Genomic DNA, 22,123 nt, shown 5'->3' with positions numbered 1-22,123 from the left:
GGCGGGTGAGGTCTCTGACCAGCAGGCAAGAGCATCATCATCGTCAGCAACAATAGCACAAGTAAGCTCGGAGTATCGTTCTGGGGAGTGAAAAGTGGTTTGATGGAAAAGCCCAGCTGGAAGTATGCTACCGGAAATACCATTTATGTCTCGGTGTGTGGAAATTTGGCTTTGCAGATTGAGAAACGTTATATTTGTTGCATGATTTTTTTTCCGATTTACTGTCTAACAATTGTTCATTTAAAATAATCCATTTATTCATCTTGACGAAGTTCTTTGCAATCGCATTTACAGATGGTGAAGAGATGTTCGTCTAATGAGTTAATTACATTTTCATTCTTGCTTCGTAAATAAGAGGAACTATATTTACATCGCTTACGAATATTTACACCGTTATATTATTTAACAGTTACATTAATGGGTAGATGGATATGACCCCGCTTTTCCAAAGGGTACACTACACCCAAAATTGATTTTTAGCTCATGTTTTTTCATCCCGATTTATGACATTAAATGAGACATAACATAACAGAAAATGTCATGACTCACACATACTGGTAGGGGAAGGGAGGGTAAGCCCGTCACTGAGGATAAGACCGGCACCCCCTGAGTTTTACTAGAAAACTCTGATTAACTACGTTTTTGAATACTCTACATGTTAGTATTTATTATTTTAGACATTCTCAATCACATCGAACCCATCGTGATCCGTCAACTGTCAAAATATAAATCAAAACAAACGCGAGTGCCGATGATATGTAGCCGGATGTAATTTTCCGTCAGTGAAGTTTAAGCTTTTATTGTTGAACGCGGTTTCAAATTCTTTTCCGTTGCTCTACAGTTTGTCCCCTGGATTGTTAGCAATCACTGGGATTCGAGTTGAGGTAAGTTAAAGCAATAAGTTAATAGAAATAGTCTTCTTGAAAAATGTGTGCTGTCGGGGTAAGTCCGTCACCCTTTCAGTGGGGGATCCCGGCATGGTTTGCGTTTAGTTGACGGTTTCTAAGACATATTTTCCATCAATTTCAGATGCCTCGCAGCTACCAAAGAAAAACGAATCGAGGGAGTTGATCCCAGGAGAACCTCACCCTTGCAAAAGAGGCTATTGTTAGTGGAGTTTCTATCAAACGTGCTTCCACGACTTTTGAACTACTGATGTAAATTTAATGTTGTATTTAAGCTGTTCGATGAAATTAAATGAACTTCATCATTGAACGAAAAATAATGGCTGTATGGTCTTAACGAAAATAATAAACTAATTACAACTAAACATAATTTAATTAGTTTTATTGCCATCATAATCACAAAAACCTGAAAAAATTTACCTACAGTCATGAACTCATTCTTCTCTGTGATTTCAAGTCGAATCCTAGTGTGATTAAAAGCGTCGTATGACGGATATTGATTCAAGTAAGAAGAAAAACTGACCACCGGTAAGTGTTCAATGTGGTCCTAGATTCCATTAAACTTGTAATTGAATTGTGGTGTGGTTTGGGATTTCTTCTCCAAATTCCATGTTCGTCGGAACTTGTTCCGACCATATCTCCGGAATCGGTTGAGCGATTCGAACCATACTCGACAGCGACATTTAGAATTAGAATAACTTCTATTTGCCGATTGTCACATTCAAACTGGTTCATCTGTTGCCAAGTATATATATTGAGAAATTGAGATGACGGTCTTACCCCATGGGGTGCCGGTTTCACCCGCACTGGTTGATGAGCTTCATTTTTATGGCAGTTTTTTAAATTGACTATTACTTGGGAAAATTACCGTTTAAGTGTACTGATATTCCTTATATCTCATGGCAAATAAACTAGACAATGATTCTGTGGAGGAAACATATCAATATGTGACCGCAGATCACACAAAACAATACTTTTCCTTAGGGGGTCGGGCATACCCCACATTCCCCTAAGCATTTGTATAATATACATGGTACAGCAATATAAGATTGATACGAGCGAGTGAAACAAAAGACAAATAAGCTTTCCGCATACCTTGCCACATACACGGCCCAGACCGAGATAGATATTAGGTCATATGAATAAAATGAGTGCTTTACTTGACTTCACTCAAATTCGCCTGTCAAAGCATTCACTCAAGCTTTTACTCACATCCGTATGATAAAAAACGAAAATTAAGTGTTTACTTTTCGAACATCACAATTTGTATGAATAAAACCGTAACAGTCGTTTACTTGACTCCGAAAACTTTGAGTGTGCCTCTAAGCAGACTCAGACCGCACTTCGCAGGGGATCGTTTGGTGAATTACGTAAAATTTAAGTTTATAAGGCATACATCAAAATGTACTCTGGGGAGTTTGTTAATCTACCATTTCAACCAGTTGTCGATGTTGGTGGTATTTATACGAGAAATCGCGCAATAAAAATATACAAAGGGAGACGCATAGGTGACGATGACAATTTCAAGCAACTATACAGATTCTCCCGTGAAAACGTTGATTATTTAGCACAAAATTTCTTAGGAAACGACAATGAAACTAGAGTTGGAGCTCTCGGGGACATCCAGCGAATGAAATGTTTCTTGCGTTACTTGGGAGACCCCGGATTTCAGGTAATCTAATTATCAATAATAGATAAAATATTAATTATTGTCATTAATCTTTAAAACCCAAATATATTTCAGGTTGGAGTTGGAGAGGGTCTGGGTATCCACCAAACAACGGTATGCAAAACTATATGGGCTGTGTGCAAGGCAATTGTTATCAAAGCCAACGATTGGATTCGTTTTCCACAGACAACACAAGAACTGGAACATGAAAAGAAAGTCTAGTTGTCCAACCATCGAATGCCCGATGCAATCGGGGCTATAGATTGTACCCATATCCTGATAGAAAGATCCAATATCTACAAGGATGGATTCATTAATAGAAAGGGGCTCCATTCTTTCAACGTACAAGCGACTTGCAATGCTAAAGAGATTTTTACAAGCATTGACTGTAAATGGGCCGATTCCGTTCATGACGCTCGTATATGGCAGAACTCCGAAATATTGAAAATTATGCAGCAAAACGGATCCGGTGCTCTACTGTTGGCTGACGAAGCATACCCTTTAGCACCGTGGACGATGACCCCGTATCGAAACCCAGTAACTGCTGGCCAAAAACAGTACAATAAGATACATACTCAAGAAAGAGTTATTATTGAAAGATGTTTTGGTCAAAAAAAAAACAAAGATTCCCTATTCTGAAATCTAAGGTACGCGTGAGCACTGAGCGTATTCCAAGAATGATTGCAGCTTGCTTCGTTTTGCGTGTTGCAAAATATGTTAATGATACTGACTTCGAACCATATTCAGATTCGCGAAATAAATTAAAGTTTGTTCGAAATTTCTGATTGGCTGCAAACACAGTACTGCAACGTGGAAAACAACGTCGTGATGCTATAGCTTCGCCATGCTCGCCGCTATGCAATTGGAAACCATGTGAAATCATTGAAACTTTGAATTTCTATCGATGTTTCATCAGAAGACTATGCAATTAAAATGTTTTCAATTTTTCTTTAAGAATATATGAATACCTTAAGTATTGAATAACATAGTATTAACTACGTTCGTTTTTATAATACAAACATGCATTTTTGATATTCGTAACAATTGTATTGTGTATTGTCATTTTTTAAAGTATCCGTTTACATTACTCGTCCACACACACGCACACACATACGCACTTATTTACTTATTCATTACTCAATTCCACATAATTATTGTTTCTCAACATTTTAAATTGAAGTAGTGCAACTTCTTTTTTCAGTGCCAGCAGGTCCATTTCTTTTTCATGTCTCTCATCCTGTTGGACTTTTAGTTGAGCTGTATAATCTTGCTGTGCCTTTATCAGTTTCAGTTGTTGCTCCAATATAGCTCGCTGTGTAACGTTAGTTCTGATCTGCAAAAAAAAAACAATTTAATCAAATATAGTTAAAAACAAATACACAAACTGTACTCCAGAAAATATTCTAGTGTGGCCGTTCCCTCCCGCACATAATACATTTTTGTATACCTATTTCATTGAAAATAATGTGACCCTCAACATTCCCCCCCCTCTCTCTATTGAATAGAGATATTTGAATGATCCCAAAGACCCATACAAAAAGTATCATAGGACGAATTAGGGAAGGAGGGATTACAATGGGTGATTTATAGGGATGTAATTAATGGACGTTCCCTCGTGTGCATTTGATACACAATAGTAATTCTTAAAAATATATTACCTTCGTCGACAGAGTATCGTTCAAATGTTCCTCAGTAGTTGGAATTGGATCCGGTTCATCCATGTCTTCGACATCATATGATGTAGAATCTTCAGAAATTGACGGACCAGCAAGTGAAGTTGTCGACCCAAATGAAACGCCATCTAAACAAAGAAGGTATTTCCATCATTTACATAAAAGCATAATTATGCAGCATACTTACAACATCTTTTGGACACGCTGGGATTTTCTATTCCACCCATGATGTTAAAAAATCTGTTTCGTGACTTTTTAATGTGATTTTTTTTCCAGTCGCTTTGGTATTCGTCTTTTCTTTGATTCTCGCCTACAAATTTTGCGCTTTCTTGCTTATCTGTTTTAGCAAGTTTGTGAGTAGGGGAATGGGGGGTATGCCCGACCCCCTAAGGAAAAGTATTGTTTTGTGAGATCTGCGGGCACATATTGATATGTTTCCTCCACAGAATCATTGTCTAGTTTATTTGCCATGAGATATAAGGAATATCAGTACATTTAAACGGTAATTTTCCCAAGTAATAGTCAATTTAAAAAACTGCCATAAAAATGAAGCTCATCAACCAGTGCGGGTGAAACCGGCACCCCATGGGGTAAGACCGTCATCTCAATTTCTCAATATATATACTTGGCAACAGATGAACCAGTTTGAATGTGACAATCGGCAAATAGAAGTTATTCTAATTCTAAATGTCGCTGTCGAGTATGGTTCGAATCGCTCAACCGATTCCGGAGATATGGTCGGAACAAGTTCCGACGAACATGGAATTTGGAGAAGAAATCCCAAACCACACCACAATTCAATTACAAGTTTAATGGAATCTAGGACCACATTGAACACTTACCGGTGGTCAGTTTTTCTTCTTACTTGAATCAATATCCGTCATACGACGCTTTTAATCACACTAGGATTCGACTTGAAATCACAGAGAAGAATGAGTTCATGACTGTAGGTAAATTTTTTCAGGTTTTTGTGATTATGATGGCAATAAAACTAATTAAATTATGTTTAGTTGTAATTAGTTTATTATTTTCGTTAAGACCATATAGCCATTATTTTTCGTTCAATGATGAAGTTCATTTAATTTCATCGAACAGCTTAAATACAACATTAAATTTACATCAGTAGTTCAAAAGTCGTGGAAGCACGTTTGATAGAAACTCCACTAACAATAGCCTCTTTTGCAAGGGTGAGGTTCTCCTGGGATCAACTCCCTCGATTCGTTTTTCTTTGGTAGCTGCGAGGCATCTGAAATTGATGGAAAATATGTCTTAGAAACCGTCAACTAAACGCAAACCATGCCGGGATCCCCCACTGAAAGGGTGACGGACTTACCCCGACAGCACACATTTTTCAAGAAGACTATTTCTATTAACTTATTGCTTTAACTTACCTCAACTCGAATCCCAGTGATTGCTAACAATCCAGGGGACAAACTGTAGAGCAACGGAAAAGAATTTGAAACCGCGTTCAACAATAAAAGCTTAAACTTCACTGACGGAAAATTACATCCGGCTACATATCATCGGCACTCGCGTTTGTTTTGATTTATATTTTGACAGTTGACGGATCACGATGGGTTCGATGTGATTGAGAATGTCTAAAATAATAAATACTAACATGTAGAGTATTCAAAAACGTAGTTAATCAGAGTTTTCTAGTAAAACTCAGGGGGTGCCGGTCTTATCCTCAGTGACGGGCTTACCCTCCCTTCCCCTAAAAGCTAATTTTTATACATATGGCTTATTGTTCTCCTTCATGCGCTCCTTTTTTACTCTTAGAAAACACTCAAACTTCGTTATATAATCAGGTACAATATTCACCCCTATTCTGTATTTCGATCGATTCGAAATATTTCGAACGACTTAATAAAATTCCATTCTGTATTACGTTCGAGTTGTTTTTGCATTTCGTTCGATCTGCTTACCTTCGAACATTGAATGGGTGAAACGTTCGAAATAGCGATTGGGAAATTTTAACTCGAACGAAATAACGGTTTCGAACGAAATGAAAATCCGTCGGAATACAGAATAAGGCTGATTATCACGTAAAGGGTGTGTCACATCAAATTGCATCACGGAAAAAACGCTGTAGAAATTCGCCCAGTAGACCGATCCTTTTGAAAATTTTAGACAGTAAAATAAAAACTATTAAACAACTTTTGGCATTTTCTTTTTATTCATACTTCGAGCCCAAGCCCGTATGCTCGCACCTTCCTTTTCACCCCGTCCATAAGGTTCTGTACAACGTCAGGTTGTAGTTTTTTTTTGAACAGAAATACATTTTCTCTTGAAGTCCGCCTCCGATTTGACAACTTTTGGGTTCTTCCGGAGGGCCTGCTTCATAATCGCCCAATATTTCTCTATTGGACGAAGCCCCGGCGCGTTGGGCGGGTTCATTTCTTTTGGCACGAAGGTGACCCCGTTGGCTTTGTACCACTCCAACACGTCCTTTGAATAGTGGCACGAAGCGAGATCCGGCCAGAAGATGGTCGGGCCCTCGTGCTGCTTCAATAGTGGTAGTAAGCGCTTCTGTAGGCACTCCTTAAGGTAAACCTGCCCGTTTACCGTGCCGGTCATCACGAAGGGGGCGCTCCGCTTTCCGCAAGAGCAGATCGCTTGCCACACCATGTACTTTTTGGCAAACTTGGATAGTTTCTGCTTGCGAATCTTCTCCGGAACGCTGAATTTCTCCTCTGCGGAGAAGAACAACAGGCCCGGCAGCTGACGAAAGTCCGCTTTGACGTAGGTTTCGTCGTCCATTACCAGGCAATGCGGCTTCGTCAGCATTTCGGTGTACAGCTTCCGGGCTCGCGTCTTCCCCACCATGTTTTGCCTTTCGTCGCGGTTAGGAGCCTTCTGAACCTTGTATGTACGCAGGCTCTCCCGCTGCTTGGTCCGCTGGACGAATGAACTTGACAAATTCAGCTTATTGGCGACATCCCGGACCGAACTTCTCGGATCACGTCTAAACTGCTTAACTACGCGCTTGTGATCTTTTTCACTGACGGAGCATCCATTTTTGCCGTTCTTCACCTTCCGGTCGATGGTTAGGTTCTCGAAGTATCGTTTAAGTACTCTGCTGACCGTGGATTGGACGATTCCCAGCATCTTACCGATGTCCCAATGTGTACAACTCCGGATTCTCGAAATGAGTGCACAGGATTAATTCACGACGCTCTTTTTCGTTCGACGACATTTTTTCCAAATTTACGAAAAATTGACAGTGAAGCATGGCCAACGTGATCTATACACTCTTATCTGATTATAAGCGAAAGCTGAAGATATAATTCCTAAAAATTAAATTTCTACAGCGTTTTTTCCGTGATGCAATTTGATGTGACACACCCTTTATTTGCTAAACAACTTATCCATGAAGATAGCGTGGTCGTATAAAATAGCGTTGCATTCCAGCTGGCCTTGGTTCGATCCCCATTGACGTCGTATACATTTGTTTTTGGCACAATCCCAAATGAAATGAGAAAAGAAAACACAAAGAGATTTCTGCACGCATACATATAAACCATTTTTAAGCTTTTAAAACAGCTCATTATTTGCGCATTTGACTCTCCAACACACGGATTGGCATCATTTCTGCTAAAGATGACATGTTTTCTGCCAACGCTAGTTTGGGTCTAGTTTCGATATAGTATTAGTCTCCGAAACAAATGAAAGCTTTAGTGAAACTCGGTGGAATCGACCGAATAATTGAAAAATAAAAAACATTCGTATGTATTTGGTGGGATCAGAAGGAGTTGTGCACCTAAAGTTACTGAAACCATCTGATATATACTGGCGATTTTTACAAACTGTAACGAATGCGTTTAAATGAATGAAGAATTACTAGAATAGGATTTTTTAAAGACGACAACGGCTGAGCACATACATCAAATTCCGTAGAACAAAAAATCGTGAAAATATTTCCACAGAAAAAGTCGGGATCATAATCGAAAACTAGAAATATTTCCAAATTATGTAAAAAGAATCAAACGAATTTTCGGATCGCCTCAATTCGCTGATAACAGTATGACCATACACCCAAAATTGATTTTTAGCTCATGTTTTGTCATCCCGATTTATTACATTAAATGAGCGTAAAAATAACAGAAAATGGCATGACTCTCACAAACTTGTAAGCATTTGTATAGTATATATGGTACGGCAATATATGATTAATACGAGTGAACGAAACAAGAGACAAGTTTCAAATAAGCAAGCATTACTTTGCCACATATGTACACGGCCAGAGCGAGATCTCTTTTATGCTGGAAAGTGTTTCCTAAGAATACAATTAGAAAACACGTTCCAACTTCAATTTGTAATGAGATGTAATATTATCACGCTTCTCCGCAACAGCATCGTTAGCTATGTGGATAGCGTGGTCGTGTAAAACAGTCGTGCCTCCCAGCCGGTCTTGATTCGATCCCCGTTGACATCGTTTGGACTTTTTTTGGATTGCACCAATTTTTTGGATGAAAAAAGAAAAAAGAAGGGGATGTCTGCTTCCATACATACAAACATTTTAAAGCGTTGGGGGACAGATGACATTATTTGCTCATTAGACGCAACAAGGCATGAAAAGACATGTTTTATGCCGAAAATGAAATGCTTTCTAGCAACGCTAGTTTGGGTGTAGATTCAGTCATAGTAAAATGGATGAATCTACGTACTGTAGAAAAACTTCATGTGAGGGAAAAATAACGCCCCTAGCCCAACTTGAATATGGTGGGAACTAGCAAGAACACAAAATGAAAATTCATGGACAGTCCTCATAGTGAACGACAGCATCCTTCTAACAAGTGTGACAGTTGTAGCGTTTTTCAAAAAAGTCACAGGAGGGTTGTGTCCGAGACACGACCGCATAGTTCACCTAGGATAACGTTAGGCTATCTGTTGTTGCATGTTGGTTTTGGATGTTTGAAATTCTCATAAATCCATCATATCCAATCCAATCCAAAGTCATCCAATGACTTTTGACATAAATCCATCATATCCAATCCAATCCAAAGTCATCCAATGACTTTTAAAATTGGTAATAAGCGTTTGAAATTGGACATTTTTCACAGCGATCGATTTTCATTTTCCAATTTGTACTCCCAAAAATCGGAGATGCGGAAGAACAAAGGACACAACACTAGAGTGGTGTGGGGCAAAGGTGCTTACGGGGCAAAAGTGTGCATTGGCCTTTTTGAAACAAATGAGCATAACAATTCGGCAACAGTGTATTCGTTTGACACATTATTACTCCAGCAGCTCACACATATAAATAAGACACAACAAAAAGTTTTGAGGTAAGAAGAGTTCTGCGATGTTTTGATCTATTTTGTTCAATTTAGGGGATTACGATTTAGTTACCTAAAATAACTGGAAAGTTCTAAATTACATTGTCAAACAAACTTTCATTCTATAGTAGATAATAGTGCGTATTCGTTTTTGTGAAAAAAGTTCAAGAGCATTTTTTAGAAATTCGATTGCTTGTGGTGCAAAAGTTCGCAGCAGCGTTTAGTTCTCACAAAGTTTTAAAACATGTATTCAATAAAATTTTTAACGGGACTCACAAGAAGAAAACTAATTTGAAGAAATGCACTCCAGAAATGCTCGAAATGGACCGACAGAGGCTTCAGGAAGGAGTCTCGAAGCGTCGGATTACGGCAGACCTCTGTATTCCTGAATCAGATCTGAGGAAGAGGCTCATATCAATAAGTGATTAATGATTTGAATCTTCTTTTATTGACATTTCTACTTCTGCTGGGATGTGCCAGCGAGCACCTAGGACGATTCAGACCAGTATTTACGAGTGAGAATTCTTAGGATCTGGCACTCTCAAAGATTTACGGTGCCTGGCGTTTTATTTTGCGGAAGCCAACAACCTCCAGCACGAATTCAACCAAGTTGCAAGTTGGGCTTCTAGCTTCATGAGGCAACATCGTCTATCAACGCAACGAAGCAACAGCGCTCGCTTCAAACGAAAAATATTTTTACTTTCACCATGCATTCAATTCAAAAGTGTCGAATCACCATAAAAACATTTCTCGCCTCCTAAAATCTCTACATGCCGAATTTAGTTCCGTATGCTTGCTTAGTTCTTGAGTTATGCAGAAATTTGTGTTTCTTTTATATGGCAGCCCCCCCTTAAAGAGGAGGGAGGAGTGTCAAATCACCATAAAACCATTTCCCATTCTCAATATCCGCCTCATGAGAAATTTGACTTCATTTACTTGATTAGTTCTTGAGTTATGCAGGAATTTGTGTTTCGTTTGTATGGCAGACCGTGTTCTTTCATATTCATTCTGTGCTACCTGACCTTTCCGTTAAAGTTCGAGTCATGAGAATTCATTCAGATTAATAAATTGCCACTGAATTGTCAGGAATGTTGTGACTGTTCATTTTCAATATCCCGAAAGGTGTGTGATTTTCTCATCGGGACAGTGCCTTGCTTATTCAGTTATTTTTGAAGTTACTCAAATGGCAACGCAAATCGGTGTTGCAAGCTGAAATGAAAACAAAATATTTACTAAGGGTTAACGATTTCATAGGCTTGGACGGCGGCGAATTCAAACTTCGTCTCACCCGTCTGCAAAAAAAAGCTCGAATTATTCCCAATGCGGTCGTGTCTTGGACACCACCCTTCTATTTATTTTTTTTGTTACGTAATCTTGCAGCTCTGGTCTTTTTTAACCTTACTTGCTGTTCAATTTCCATCATAGACCAAATATACCATATACCTATACCGTTTTGACTCATTCCGAACACTTCATCTTAAAAACTAAATTCAATGTTCAATGTCAAAATGTTCAATACATCAACGTTATCAATGTTGAAATATGAAAACCCTGATATACCCTTCATTATAACAACATTTATAGGTAAATTTTGAAGCATTTCTTACAAGTGGCATTGGAATTGCATACTCACTATGTAAAATGAAAGCATTTTTACTGAGACGGAAACCTTGCTTGCTTGAACAATTTAAAAACGCCTTGTCCTCAGCTTACATTGTCGACTCCATCACACTCCGCAACGCTATTTAATTTGTTGCCACTATTATAAATTTTCTGTATTTCTTTATCTTCCTCAATGAATTTCACCGTTTCGTCAGTGTTCGAAAACGATGTTGATATTGAAGGAACTGGTATATTAATGTCAATGAATAACAAAACTACTCCCAAAATTGATTTTTAGCTCATGTTTTGTCATCCCAATTTATGACATTAAATGAGACATAACATAACAGAAAATGTCATGACTCACAAATACTGGTAAGCATTTGTATAATATACATGGTACAGCAATACAAGATTAATACGAGCGAGCGAAACAAAAGATAAATAAGCTTTCCGCATGCTTTGCCACATACACGGCCCAGACCGAGATAGATATTTTTCTCCTTCATGCGCTTGTTTTCTACTCTTAGAAAACACTTCCCAACTTCATTTTATAATCAGGTGTAATGTTATCACGTATTTGCTGAACAACTTCTGAAGCATCATTAGCCATGTGGATAGCGTGGTCGTGTAAATTAGCTTTGCATTCCAGCTGGCCTAGGTTCGATCGCCATTGACGTCGTATGGAATTTTTTCTTTGGCACAATCCCAAATGAAATGAGAAAACAGAAAGAGATGACTGCACGCATACATACAAACCATTTTTAAGCTTTCAAAATAGCTCATAATTTGCGCATTTGACTCAACAGCACACTAAATGGCATTATTTCTGCCAAAGATGACATGTTTTCTGCCAACGCTAGTTTGGGTGAGAGAATGAACGAAACTGAATGAATCATCTGTGGGCCTTATTCCCGTATCCACTTACACTTACGTTCCCACTACGCTTACATTTCACTTCCCTCTTTTGTACCTATTCCCGTTTCGTTTCGTGTAGAAAGTGGAGTGGATACCAAAATGACCCTGTGTTCATTTCCTAAGAGAAATGTCAGTTGTATTTGTTTTGTTTATCTTCGAGTTGTGTTGATACACCCAAAAAATGGATTACTAAAAAAAAGCTTCCAAATCTTTTGTAATGCCAATATTAGTAGAATGTACATATTTTCTGTAAATATTAATAATCGTTTGCAGAATTAATGTCAGATGCAATACACATCGTTACCAACGATTGATTCATTTTACTACGCGGAATTAGTAACTTTTACGATTGTCATTACTGGCGATGAAAATGTAAATATAACATTATTAGCCTAATTACCGGGCTGTTTATTGGTAGCGAATCGGGTCTGCCTTACAAATGAAACACAAATTTCTGCATAACTCGAGAACTAATCAAGCAAATGGAACCAAATTAGGCATATGGAGGGTTTAGGGTGCAATAAATGTTTCTATGTTTCTATGTTAGACTCTCCACCCACCTCTCTTAGAGGGGACTACCATACGAATGAAACACAAATTTCTGCATTATTCATATTGGGCATATTGAGGTTTTAAGGTGCAATACATGTTTCTATGATGGTTGGACACTCCTCCCGCTCTCTAAGGGTGAGCTGCCATACAAAAGAAACACTAATTTCTGCATAACTCGAAAACTAACCAAGCAAATGGAGCCAAATTTGGCAAGTGAAGGTTTCACAGGGCACGAAACGTTTCTATGGTGAATACACTCCTCCATCTCTCTAAGAGGGGTTGCCATACAAACGATTCATAAACTTCTGCATAACTCGAAAACTAATCAAGCACAATTTGGGATGTGAGGGTTTTTGGGTATGAGAAATGTTTCTATAATGATAAGACACCTCTGGTAAGACACCCATCCCTATTCCAACCAAACATGACAATTGAAAATTTTCGGAGAACACTGAAGGACAAAGGGAAAATTCGGAAAATTCCCATATGTTCTACAATTACATGGTGACAATGGTTGTTAGTCCATTTGATGTTTGCGATAGCGAAATTGTTCGAAACTGGAAATGGGTTTTAATGTGATGAGACGCACTTCTATATCTTCTTCTTTCTATACCGAAAAAAGGATCGCCGGATGTGTTTGATAAAAGCAGAACTCGAGGAAGGAATTTAACGATTTAGGGCTGTCTTGATTCTATCATATTTTCTGTATAAAACATTTATTCCATGTAACGGAGAAACATGTTATTTGCAAGTGGTTGAAAAATATTGAACGCGAATTGTGTCTGAAAATAATTTGATATTATAATGATGAGTTTTGTTAGTAATACTAGGAATTTTATAATAAAAGGTAAATTCAACGGGGTCGATTAGAAGATCAATCAATGAACAGTTCTGCGATTGAACTCATGAACTTGCTCATTGTAAGAAAACGTGAATATTTGAAGGTATTGATAACAAAACACAAATTTTGGGCGGGACGAAGTTTGCCGGGTCAGCTAGTAGTTTGATAAACGAGGTTTCCTTCTGCACTATTGATCTTCGAACACATCAGGAAATGCTTTTAGCGTCGAGTCATTAACGATAGAGAATGTCGACGGAGAGAATCGATCAATGTAGATAGAACCTTTTCAAAAATTACGCGAGATTTCTTGGTTTCACTGACACTGACCTATGCGCGAGTATAAAAGTGTTAATAAACCGTGTAATGGTCGTCCGACTTTTATGACACGTTGTGTTATCCTGTCAGAATACCCAGTTATTACGGGGATTTCGGTGCAAAAAGGACAGTAAATGACTCTGAGGTATTTCATTGTACCCCTGACTGTTAATTCGTGTTGATAGAAAAGCTATCTGATTAAAACCCTCTAGAGGAAGCTCTCCCCAAATCATCCACATTTCATCTTCACAGTTATTGGTCGAGGGTTTATTTTTTGACGTAGAACTATGTCTTTCATTAAGGGTGCCAAATCAGAAAACAGGTCACGTTTTTATAAAATAAAGTTTTTTGCCGCGAACGGATTTTGACTATTTACATATCAAACGAATCGGAAATTTTCTAAAATCTGTTTTGTAAGCTATATATCAAAATCCCCTGGTGTGTAAACGATTTAAATTGATGAAAACTAGAAGCATTTCCATTTTCCCATACATTTGTCATTCGGGAGCTTCCCTACTCATGTCGTCAATAATGAGCAACTTATCGGCAATAAACGAAGGGAAATGATTTAAAGTCTTCGTGAACAAAGAAAATAAGAAGAAGAAGAACGAAGGGGAATATTTTCCTAGAGCATAAGTATTGGATTTCTGTGGAATCCATAGCAAGTAAAGAATCAACCAGCACACTCGAGAAACACGTCTTACCTCGTCGAAGTCCGTTATCTGTAAGAGGACCGATGATGGCGGCATTCTCTGTGCTCGGCGAAACCGGTTGTCGCTGACGCAGTCGACTATCGCTTGTCGATTGAAGGCAGTTTGACATATGCTTTGACCATTCAGTTGCTGTAACATTAGTTGTACAGTAAGTGCACACCACACATCTTCCCCCTTCCCAGAAAAAAGTCTAACATCTCATGAATAAAAATGTTTGTAGTAAGAACCCTTCAGATTCTGCTAACTGAAATGACAAATTTGGTAGCTCCTTATAACTTTTGGTTTAGGTTGTTCCAGAAGTTCTTACCCTCAATGGACAATTTCCACTGTGTAGTTCATATGCTCACACGGAGTAACTGCGCCGAACATGCGCTATCGCTATCGCTATCGTACGCAGGCAAAAGGTGCTCCGCTTAGCATCTACCACACGACGAAATGAACCCCCGAATCGAATGCAATTCAGTGCGCGTGCATATTTCAATTCTATAAACCGACACACCACAAACGCACACACTGCGCCGAGGTACTATCAGTGTAGCTGTGTGAAAACAAAACTACGCATATCACACGCAGAGGAAATCGTGCTTATGACAATCACTCAGTTCTCATTATGTTGTAAAAACTTAAAAACATAATACATTTTCCCTCATTATCTATTTTTATTGACATCCCGAACATCGCTTCATTCCGAAATTCATAAATCCTCCTACATATTTCATGTTAACATAAACGTACTACCAAACGCACACGCCGGCACCAAAAATAAACAGTACTAATAATTTCCAATTGGATTTTCTTTCCGATTTGCTTTTTGTTGTCGACACTGACACTAATACATTTCAGTTACAATAACATTGTGTAGCTACGCTTGAACGGAAAACGATTCACTACACAAACAAAACAACTGGTTATTTATTTGTAAGCATAGGAAAATGTTGGATCACTCTACACACAGCTTCCTTCAAAACTAATAGCCACTATCTCAACATTTTCGTGGAAATTTCATGTTCCAACTATATTGATTTCACATATACACACAATAAACACGCAAAGAAAATAAAATCGCGGAAAACCGAGAACGCCGAAATAAGCGCGAGTGCACTAACATATCTTATCCTAAAAATAGGAACAAAACAAATTCTATTCATTCTTGAACAAATTTCTTCTGCCTAGGAAACAACTTTTAAACTAGCCTTTCAGAAAAAAAAAATCCAGCGAACAATCAATCGTCGTTCAAACCAAACTCCCGCAATTCCTGTGGTCTTACTATGCCACATTGACTAAACGATATTTGTTGCGAATGTACGTTTTCAAACAATTGTTTTGGTCTTACTATGCCGATGAGTTTTTTTTATGAAGTGTGGTCTTACTATTCCACTTTCAACACTGTGGTCTTACTGTGTCACCTTCAACATTGTGGTCTTACTGTGCCACTATGTCCTCTCGAAACATTGAATTCCAACGCTGAAGTTTTAACACTGTGGTCTTACTGTGCCACTTTGACCTTTGAAAACAAGGATTTCCGAACGCTGTGGTCTTACTGCGCCACTTTGAACACTGTGGACTTACTTTGCCACTAATTCTCATAGGTTTTCTGATTCCTATCTAAGCGGGATGCATCAACGGCATCAACGTATTCCTTTGACAAACACTTTTTCACTTTTTTCAAACAAATATTGCATACGGCAATATGAAAAATGGCGTACTATAAATGATGCTGGGTGATTTTTCTTTATTTGTCATTCAGCGAATTAAATAAATTTAATTAACACAACTATTTCCCGGTCATTCTACGTTAAAGTAAACCAAAAAATGGCTGGCAGGATCGCCAATGTGGAATCCATAGCAAGTAAAGAATCAACCAGCACACTCGAGAAACACGTCTTACCTCGTCGAAGTCCGTTATCTGTGAGAGGACCGATGATGGCGGCATTCTCTGTGCTCGGCGAAACCGGTTGTCGCTGACGCAGTCGACTATCGCTTGTCGATTGAAGGCAGTTTGACATATGCTTTGACCATTCAGTTGCTGTAACATTAGTTGTACAGTAAGTGCACACCACACAATTTCGCTGAGACAAATTTCAGTATTGTTCTAGATACGAAGCAATGAACATCGCTTTTTCTTCCTTGTTTTGTGTCATCACATGCCTTCGTTTCGGATTGAGCTGTGGACGCGACCAAATTACTTACTCGCTGTTATCTCTGGCATTGTAACCATTACATCAAACTGACGCCATTCCATTAAGATTCTGTACTACACAATTGTGTGGGGGATCATCAAACTAGGCTATCATCGGCTCCCCATGAAAATAGTTTTTCAGGAATTTTGTGTGTGATTTGGTTTCGCATGACAGTAACAGTAACAAGGATGACAGCTAAGCTAATCGAGACCGGAAATATTATTAGAAAGGACTTCTGTTGAGAAGAGCGCAAAGCGGAGGACTTGAACAAAATAACAGCGTAGTTCTACGTCAACAATGTGGTCGTGTCTTGGACACGACCTCCTATATATTTTTATGTCTATTTTATTCCTAGGTGCTCATTAATAACGAAGTTATAGCCTTTAAAGAATATATCTTGCAAACTGTTGGAAGTAGAGAGATGGTCTCTATAAAATAAATTAAATGTCAAATATAAATAATAATTCCAATAAGCTGTAACGGGTTTTCGTTGTAAAGTTGTGAAGTTTACTTGAGGTCTTGCATTATCTTGAGCATCAAACACAAAGAATTCCACATGTCATAAGGTCGAAAAAATGGTTTAGTTGCTCGTGAAGAAATCAGTTTTTGCAACTACTTTCCGAACAACTTCATACAGTCTAACGCTTCGTCACACCTCGATGGTAATCGATGATGATGTATGCGCTGTGCATGTAAAATAAAGTGAAAATATTCCCACAAAACCCTCATTTCCACGTCCCGCCCGGCCGGCAGTGGTGCTCAAAAATACTGAAGCACCCACCGGTGAGCCAAATACACTTTCCGTTACATCGCCGAGCATTGGCGGAGTGGTAATACCGGAAGGAAAGCTGTCTTCCGGGGGTGGCCCAAATACGTCGAGTCATCGCGCGGTCTAAAAGCAAGGAAGTCCCTCTGGTGCCTCTAGTGCCTCGGAAGATTGATGGGATTATGCCTCGTGGGAAACGGGAAAATACTCCGGAAGCCGCGATATACTCAACGACAACACATACAAAGCGCGCCCATCCACCCGCACACTTCGACTTGGTCGGTCGGCCCATGAAGAGAGTGGCAAAATGGGTCGACTAGGTTCCGTGATGGATTAATATGCAAATGGTCGATGAAAGGCGAACGGCAGTCACATTGTTTGCTGCAGCATTCATATTTGCCGGTTTTTTTTTGTTGCGGTCGTGATAAGGATAGAGCGATCACCAACTGAAAAGTTTCTTCAGTTCAAAATCCATGTGAATTTGGTGGTTTACTGACCAAGATCGAAGATTATTCAAAACTGAAATGGAGCAGCGGTTTCCCTGCATGCACCACCTGAATCCTGCAGGCGAAGAGCACATTTCAACGTTAAAGTTTCACTCGACTCCGAGGCAAAGAAAAACAATACTTTTGCTAGTTTTGAAAAGGAGAAAAAGTATATCGAACCCGGACTGCAATCTAAACCCGGTAAATGCAACACGTGTGCTGGCGGTTGGCACTCGTGGGGCGTCTTCTTGTCTGCCGTTACGACGGTTACTGTCGGTGTGATTTTTACATTGTTAGCAGGATCGGGAGAAGGACATGGGGAGTGAGACGCACAGGAGGAGAAAATCCGATTCTTTCCGTGGAGTAAACGCACGTGAGCAGAATCTTATATCCCGTCGGTTTGCCAGTTGTTTTATCAACTCATGGTGGTGGTTATTGGATATTGGATTCATGACGAGAATTTGTCGACTAATTGGATTATGCTCTTCGAGCGCGCGGGAGAGGAGTGGAGAATTTATGATGGTCATTTCGATTATTGGATCGGGATGTTGATGTTTGCTGCTATCTTTGGTTTGGATGGCCCGCTAGCTAGGTGTATAGGAGGGGCTATTATCGAATGGAACTGGCAAATATCAGCTATAATCTAATCCATCAATTGTGAGCAAATGGAGCAGAAGTGGAGTGATGTTTTCGAATTTAGACTACCACTCACGGAGATAAACAGCATTTAGAGCGAATCAACTCTAGGTGCTTCGCATTCCTAGAAAATGGAAATCAATAATGTGTTTTTAAGCCATGATTACGTTGGTGTTAATGAATCTTTAATGTGGCACAAATGTATTAAAGTTGTTTGTTAGTTTGTTTCTTCGAATCCGAGAGTCCAAGTTGTTTTCGTAAATCATTTTAATGGGGCTATAAATCGTTTTAACTAGTTGCGCGTTTATCTTACCAGCTCATAGGCTCATAGTTTTGAGGCTGTATACGTCTGTTCCATTGTTATTGGGATGAGACTTCTTGCCAATTTGCATATGCATGTATTTAATTGGAATATTTATACTGTTCCTCGAACTGGGGCCGCGTGATTAGTACAACAACAAAAAAATACTGGAATGTATCAAGGAGATTTAAAAGTAATCGTATGTACTGTGATATAATTTGTAGCTTTGAATGAAACCGCTTCGAAATATCATCAAGTTTAGTCAGCTGTTGAATGCTAGCATCATTTTCTTTCATTCAGAGAACGAACAGAGGAGATATCGTTTTTATTTTCTGAAGAAATTGTGCAAAAACATGATGGTAGACGGCCCGGGCAGAATTTCGCTAAACCGACTCGAAAGTTGCTCAAATGAATGATAATGAAGTTTTTATTTTAATCACACGTCCCATCAGAGAGCTGAAGGTTTGTTAACAATCTTAGGACAATCCATACGTTATTATTCTTATCTGTTACATTATTTGAGAACTATTTCTTGAATCTATTTTTACAACATCCTTTTAATTTGACAGGTTATTTTTTCGATTGTTTAGGTTTAGATTTTTTACCGCCAATCGATTCTAATCAAAATAAGTGGATGAGCAGCTTTGGACAGTTATCAACGAAAAGAAATGTTGATACACGATGGTTTCAACAAATTCCTCGCTGATGGAAAAACTTCACAAACATGGAATGAAGACAAATTCGTACTTTGTATAACCACTATAAAAGTGTACGGGTTCATTTCGATTATATGCCTTTTTAAAACATGCTCTAGTAAACCTTGAAGATTATATAATTGTAAGACTAAAGATGACAGAACGGCTGTACCAACTTTAGCAGAACAAAAAAAAAATGAATCGATGATTTTACTATAGGCGAATATCGCGAAACTCATCTATCGGGCTGGCCCTCTTAGAATCCATTCAAACTTTGTGGATGTGGATATATTTGCTAGATGAATACCCTTGCATATTCTAGGATGCCTTCTGGAAAGTGCGATTTTTTGTGTTTTTGTTATAAATCGATATAGCTTGAAAATGGCAAATGGAGACTTATATGAAATTGCATGACAAAACTTAAAAAAATTGTTTTAATATTTTGATTTAAAAAAACACGGGTGGATGAGGTCGGATACATAACCAGAGAGACGTAGGACTACATCGTTCATTTTGTTGCTTCTTGTTCATATTTCAGTGCACATATAATGTAAGCACACTATATGTTAGCACTGAGCGGAGCAAACCATTCTCAAAGCAGCGAAGCAATAACATTTTGAGATTAACTTCCGGCCTCAGCATCAATATGTACTGCTGATTGTTCGCTGTCTAGAGCGACACTGGAAAACTGAACTTATCGGATATCCAAGTAGTTTTCCAGTATATTTTAGCAAAATGACATTTGCAATACTACCAAAAACATTATCCCAAAGCAATAATCTACAAATGATACTATGCAACATCTCTGGCGGAACGGCAACAAAAAAATTCCGAAACCTATTGAGTTGTGGTGGCGGCAGCTGTAGCATCCGCAGTGGAACGAATTTTCGAAAAAGTCCAATTTAGAAAAAGATAGTAGATAGCAGTATCTACTGCCGATATTGGTTCTGCCACTGTGTTGATGCTGCTGCTTTGCTACCGCTCATACTGATGTGAACTGCTTCCCGGTTAGAGAATGATAGATCGCGTCGGAGCGGAGCAATGAAATTTATCCGTGTTGACTGGCTATAGAATCACACCGGGGTGGGGCTTGCGACGCAGTGTTTCACTTCTCTCCAGGCTTCGATTGTATCGAGCAAAACGGTCAGCAACATTAGGTATGGAAATCTTGGTAGTTCAGGAAAGATCCTTCAAGGTTTTCATTAGCATTAATTAGCATTGGTGGTGTCAGATTATAGCTTTGGGCTCGAAACTGTCGATGGTTCTGAATTTGATTTCATTTTGGTTTTACACAGTTGAAAACCAATTTGATTTTCATAATTTCGAATATTATTTTAGAAGGCATTGAACATTATAAAATAACTCTTTAGTCAAAGTTGTGGTGGTCCTAAAAAAGGTCGAGGTTTTGTAGAATCAATGTTGGATCGATAGCACGAATAAAACAAGTTGTAGTTGTGCAGAGAAATTAATACTTTTTGCTACTACTACTACTACTGTCGATGCAGATGGTGTTGTTGTTGCTGAGTTTTTTTCTATTGATGTTGCTAATTTGCTACCCCTCTTCCTGATATTTCCGGTTAGAGAATAAAGGAATGCTTTCACTATGAGATTATATCATTATATCCATATTAACTAGCTGGAGAAAAGAAAGAGAAGCAGTAGAGAAGAAAATTGCAGTATTAGTGTATTCAATTGTTGCTCTAGTTGCATGTTGTTTTATGAAAGTCTAGACAATGTATTCTTTAATAAAAATTCGGCCATTTATTATATGACAGTTTCGAGAAAATCGAAATTAAGTTTTTGAAATGAAACTTCAGACATTTTTGTCACGTATAGAAGACAAAGAATTTATCGTTCTCGTTTCGATATAACTCGATTTATAAAAAAAATGTGAAAAAAGGTAAAAATTTGTAATAAAAACTTTTTTTTCTTACTTATTCGCTTTTTGTAATGTGGGAATTGTTCTCCCTTGGTCGAGTGGTTAGCGTCATAACTAACATGCTGGGTGTTCGGGTTCGATTCCCGTTCTGGTCGGGGGAATTTTTCGTCAAAGAAATTTCCTCCGACTTGCACTGTGATCACGCGTAATCTAGAGCTTGCCACTCAAAATGCATTCAAGGCGTGTTATTTGGCATAGAAATCTCAATTAAGTACTAATAAAAATGACCCAAGTAATACTACGTTGAGACGGCGAAGTTCCTCTAGGAACGTTAGTGCCATTGGAGAAGAGAGAGAGAGAATGTGTGGACCATTTGTAGCCAAGCAGGTTAGCCTGTAGTTCTTCAACTATTAGGAGTCAGAGCAGATTTTAACCATTCTAGATAGCAGTCTAGACTGATTCTGGAGAAATTATTATCTTCACATCCATAAAGTTGAATGAATGCGTTTTAAATAAAGAAATAAGAAATAAGAAATAAGAAATAAGAAATAAGAAATAAGAAATAAGAAATAAGAAATAAGAAATAAGAAATAAGAAATAAGAAATAAGAAATAAGAAATAAGAAATAAGAAATAAGAAATAAGAAATAAGAAATAAGAAATAAGAAATAAGAAATAAGAAATAAGAAATAAGAAATAAGAAATAAGAAATAAG

At 38.3% G+C, this 22,123-nt stretch overlaps 1 pseudogene; it reads left to right on the top strand.

Annotated features, from left to right (window-relative positions):
- The first annotated feature begins 2,307 nt into the window (after positions 1-2,307).
- LOC129766939 (putative nuclease HARBI1) lies at positions 2,308-3,506 on the top strand (annotated as a pseudogene).
- The last annotated feature ends 18,617 nt before the right edge of the window (positions 3,507-22,123 follow it).

This window comes from Toxorhynchites rutilus, chromosome 2 (assembly GCF_029784135.1).
Source record: "Toxorhynchites rutilus septentrionalis strain SRP chromosome 2, ASM2978413v1, whole genome shotgun sequence".
Classification (NCBI taxonomy): domain Eukaryota; kingdom Metazoa; phylum Arthropoda; class Insecta; order Diptera; family Culicidae; genus Toxorhynchites; species Toxorhynchites rutilus.
The sequence above is the reverse complement of the archived record's forward strand: the minus strand, read 5'-3'. Positions and strand labels throughout refer to the sequence as shown.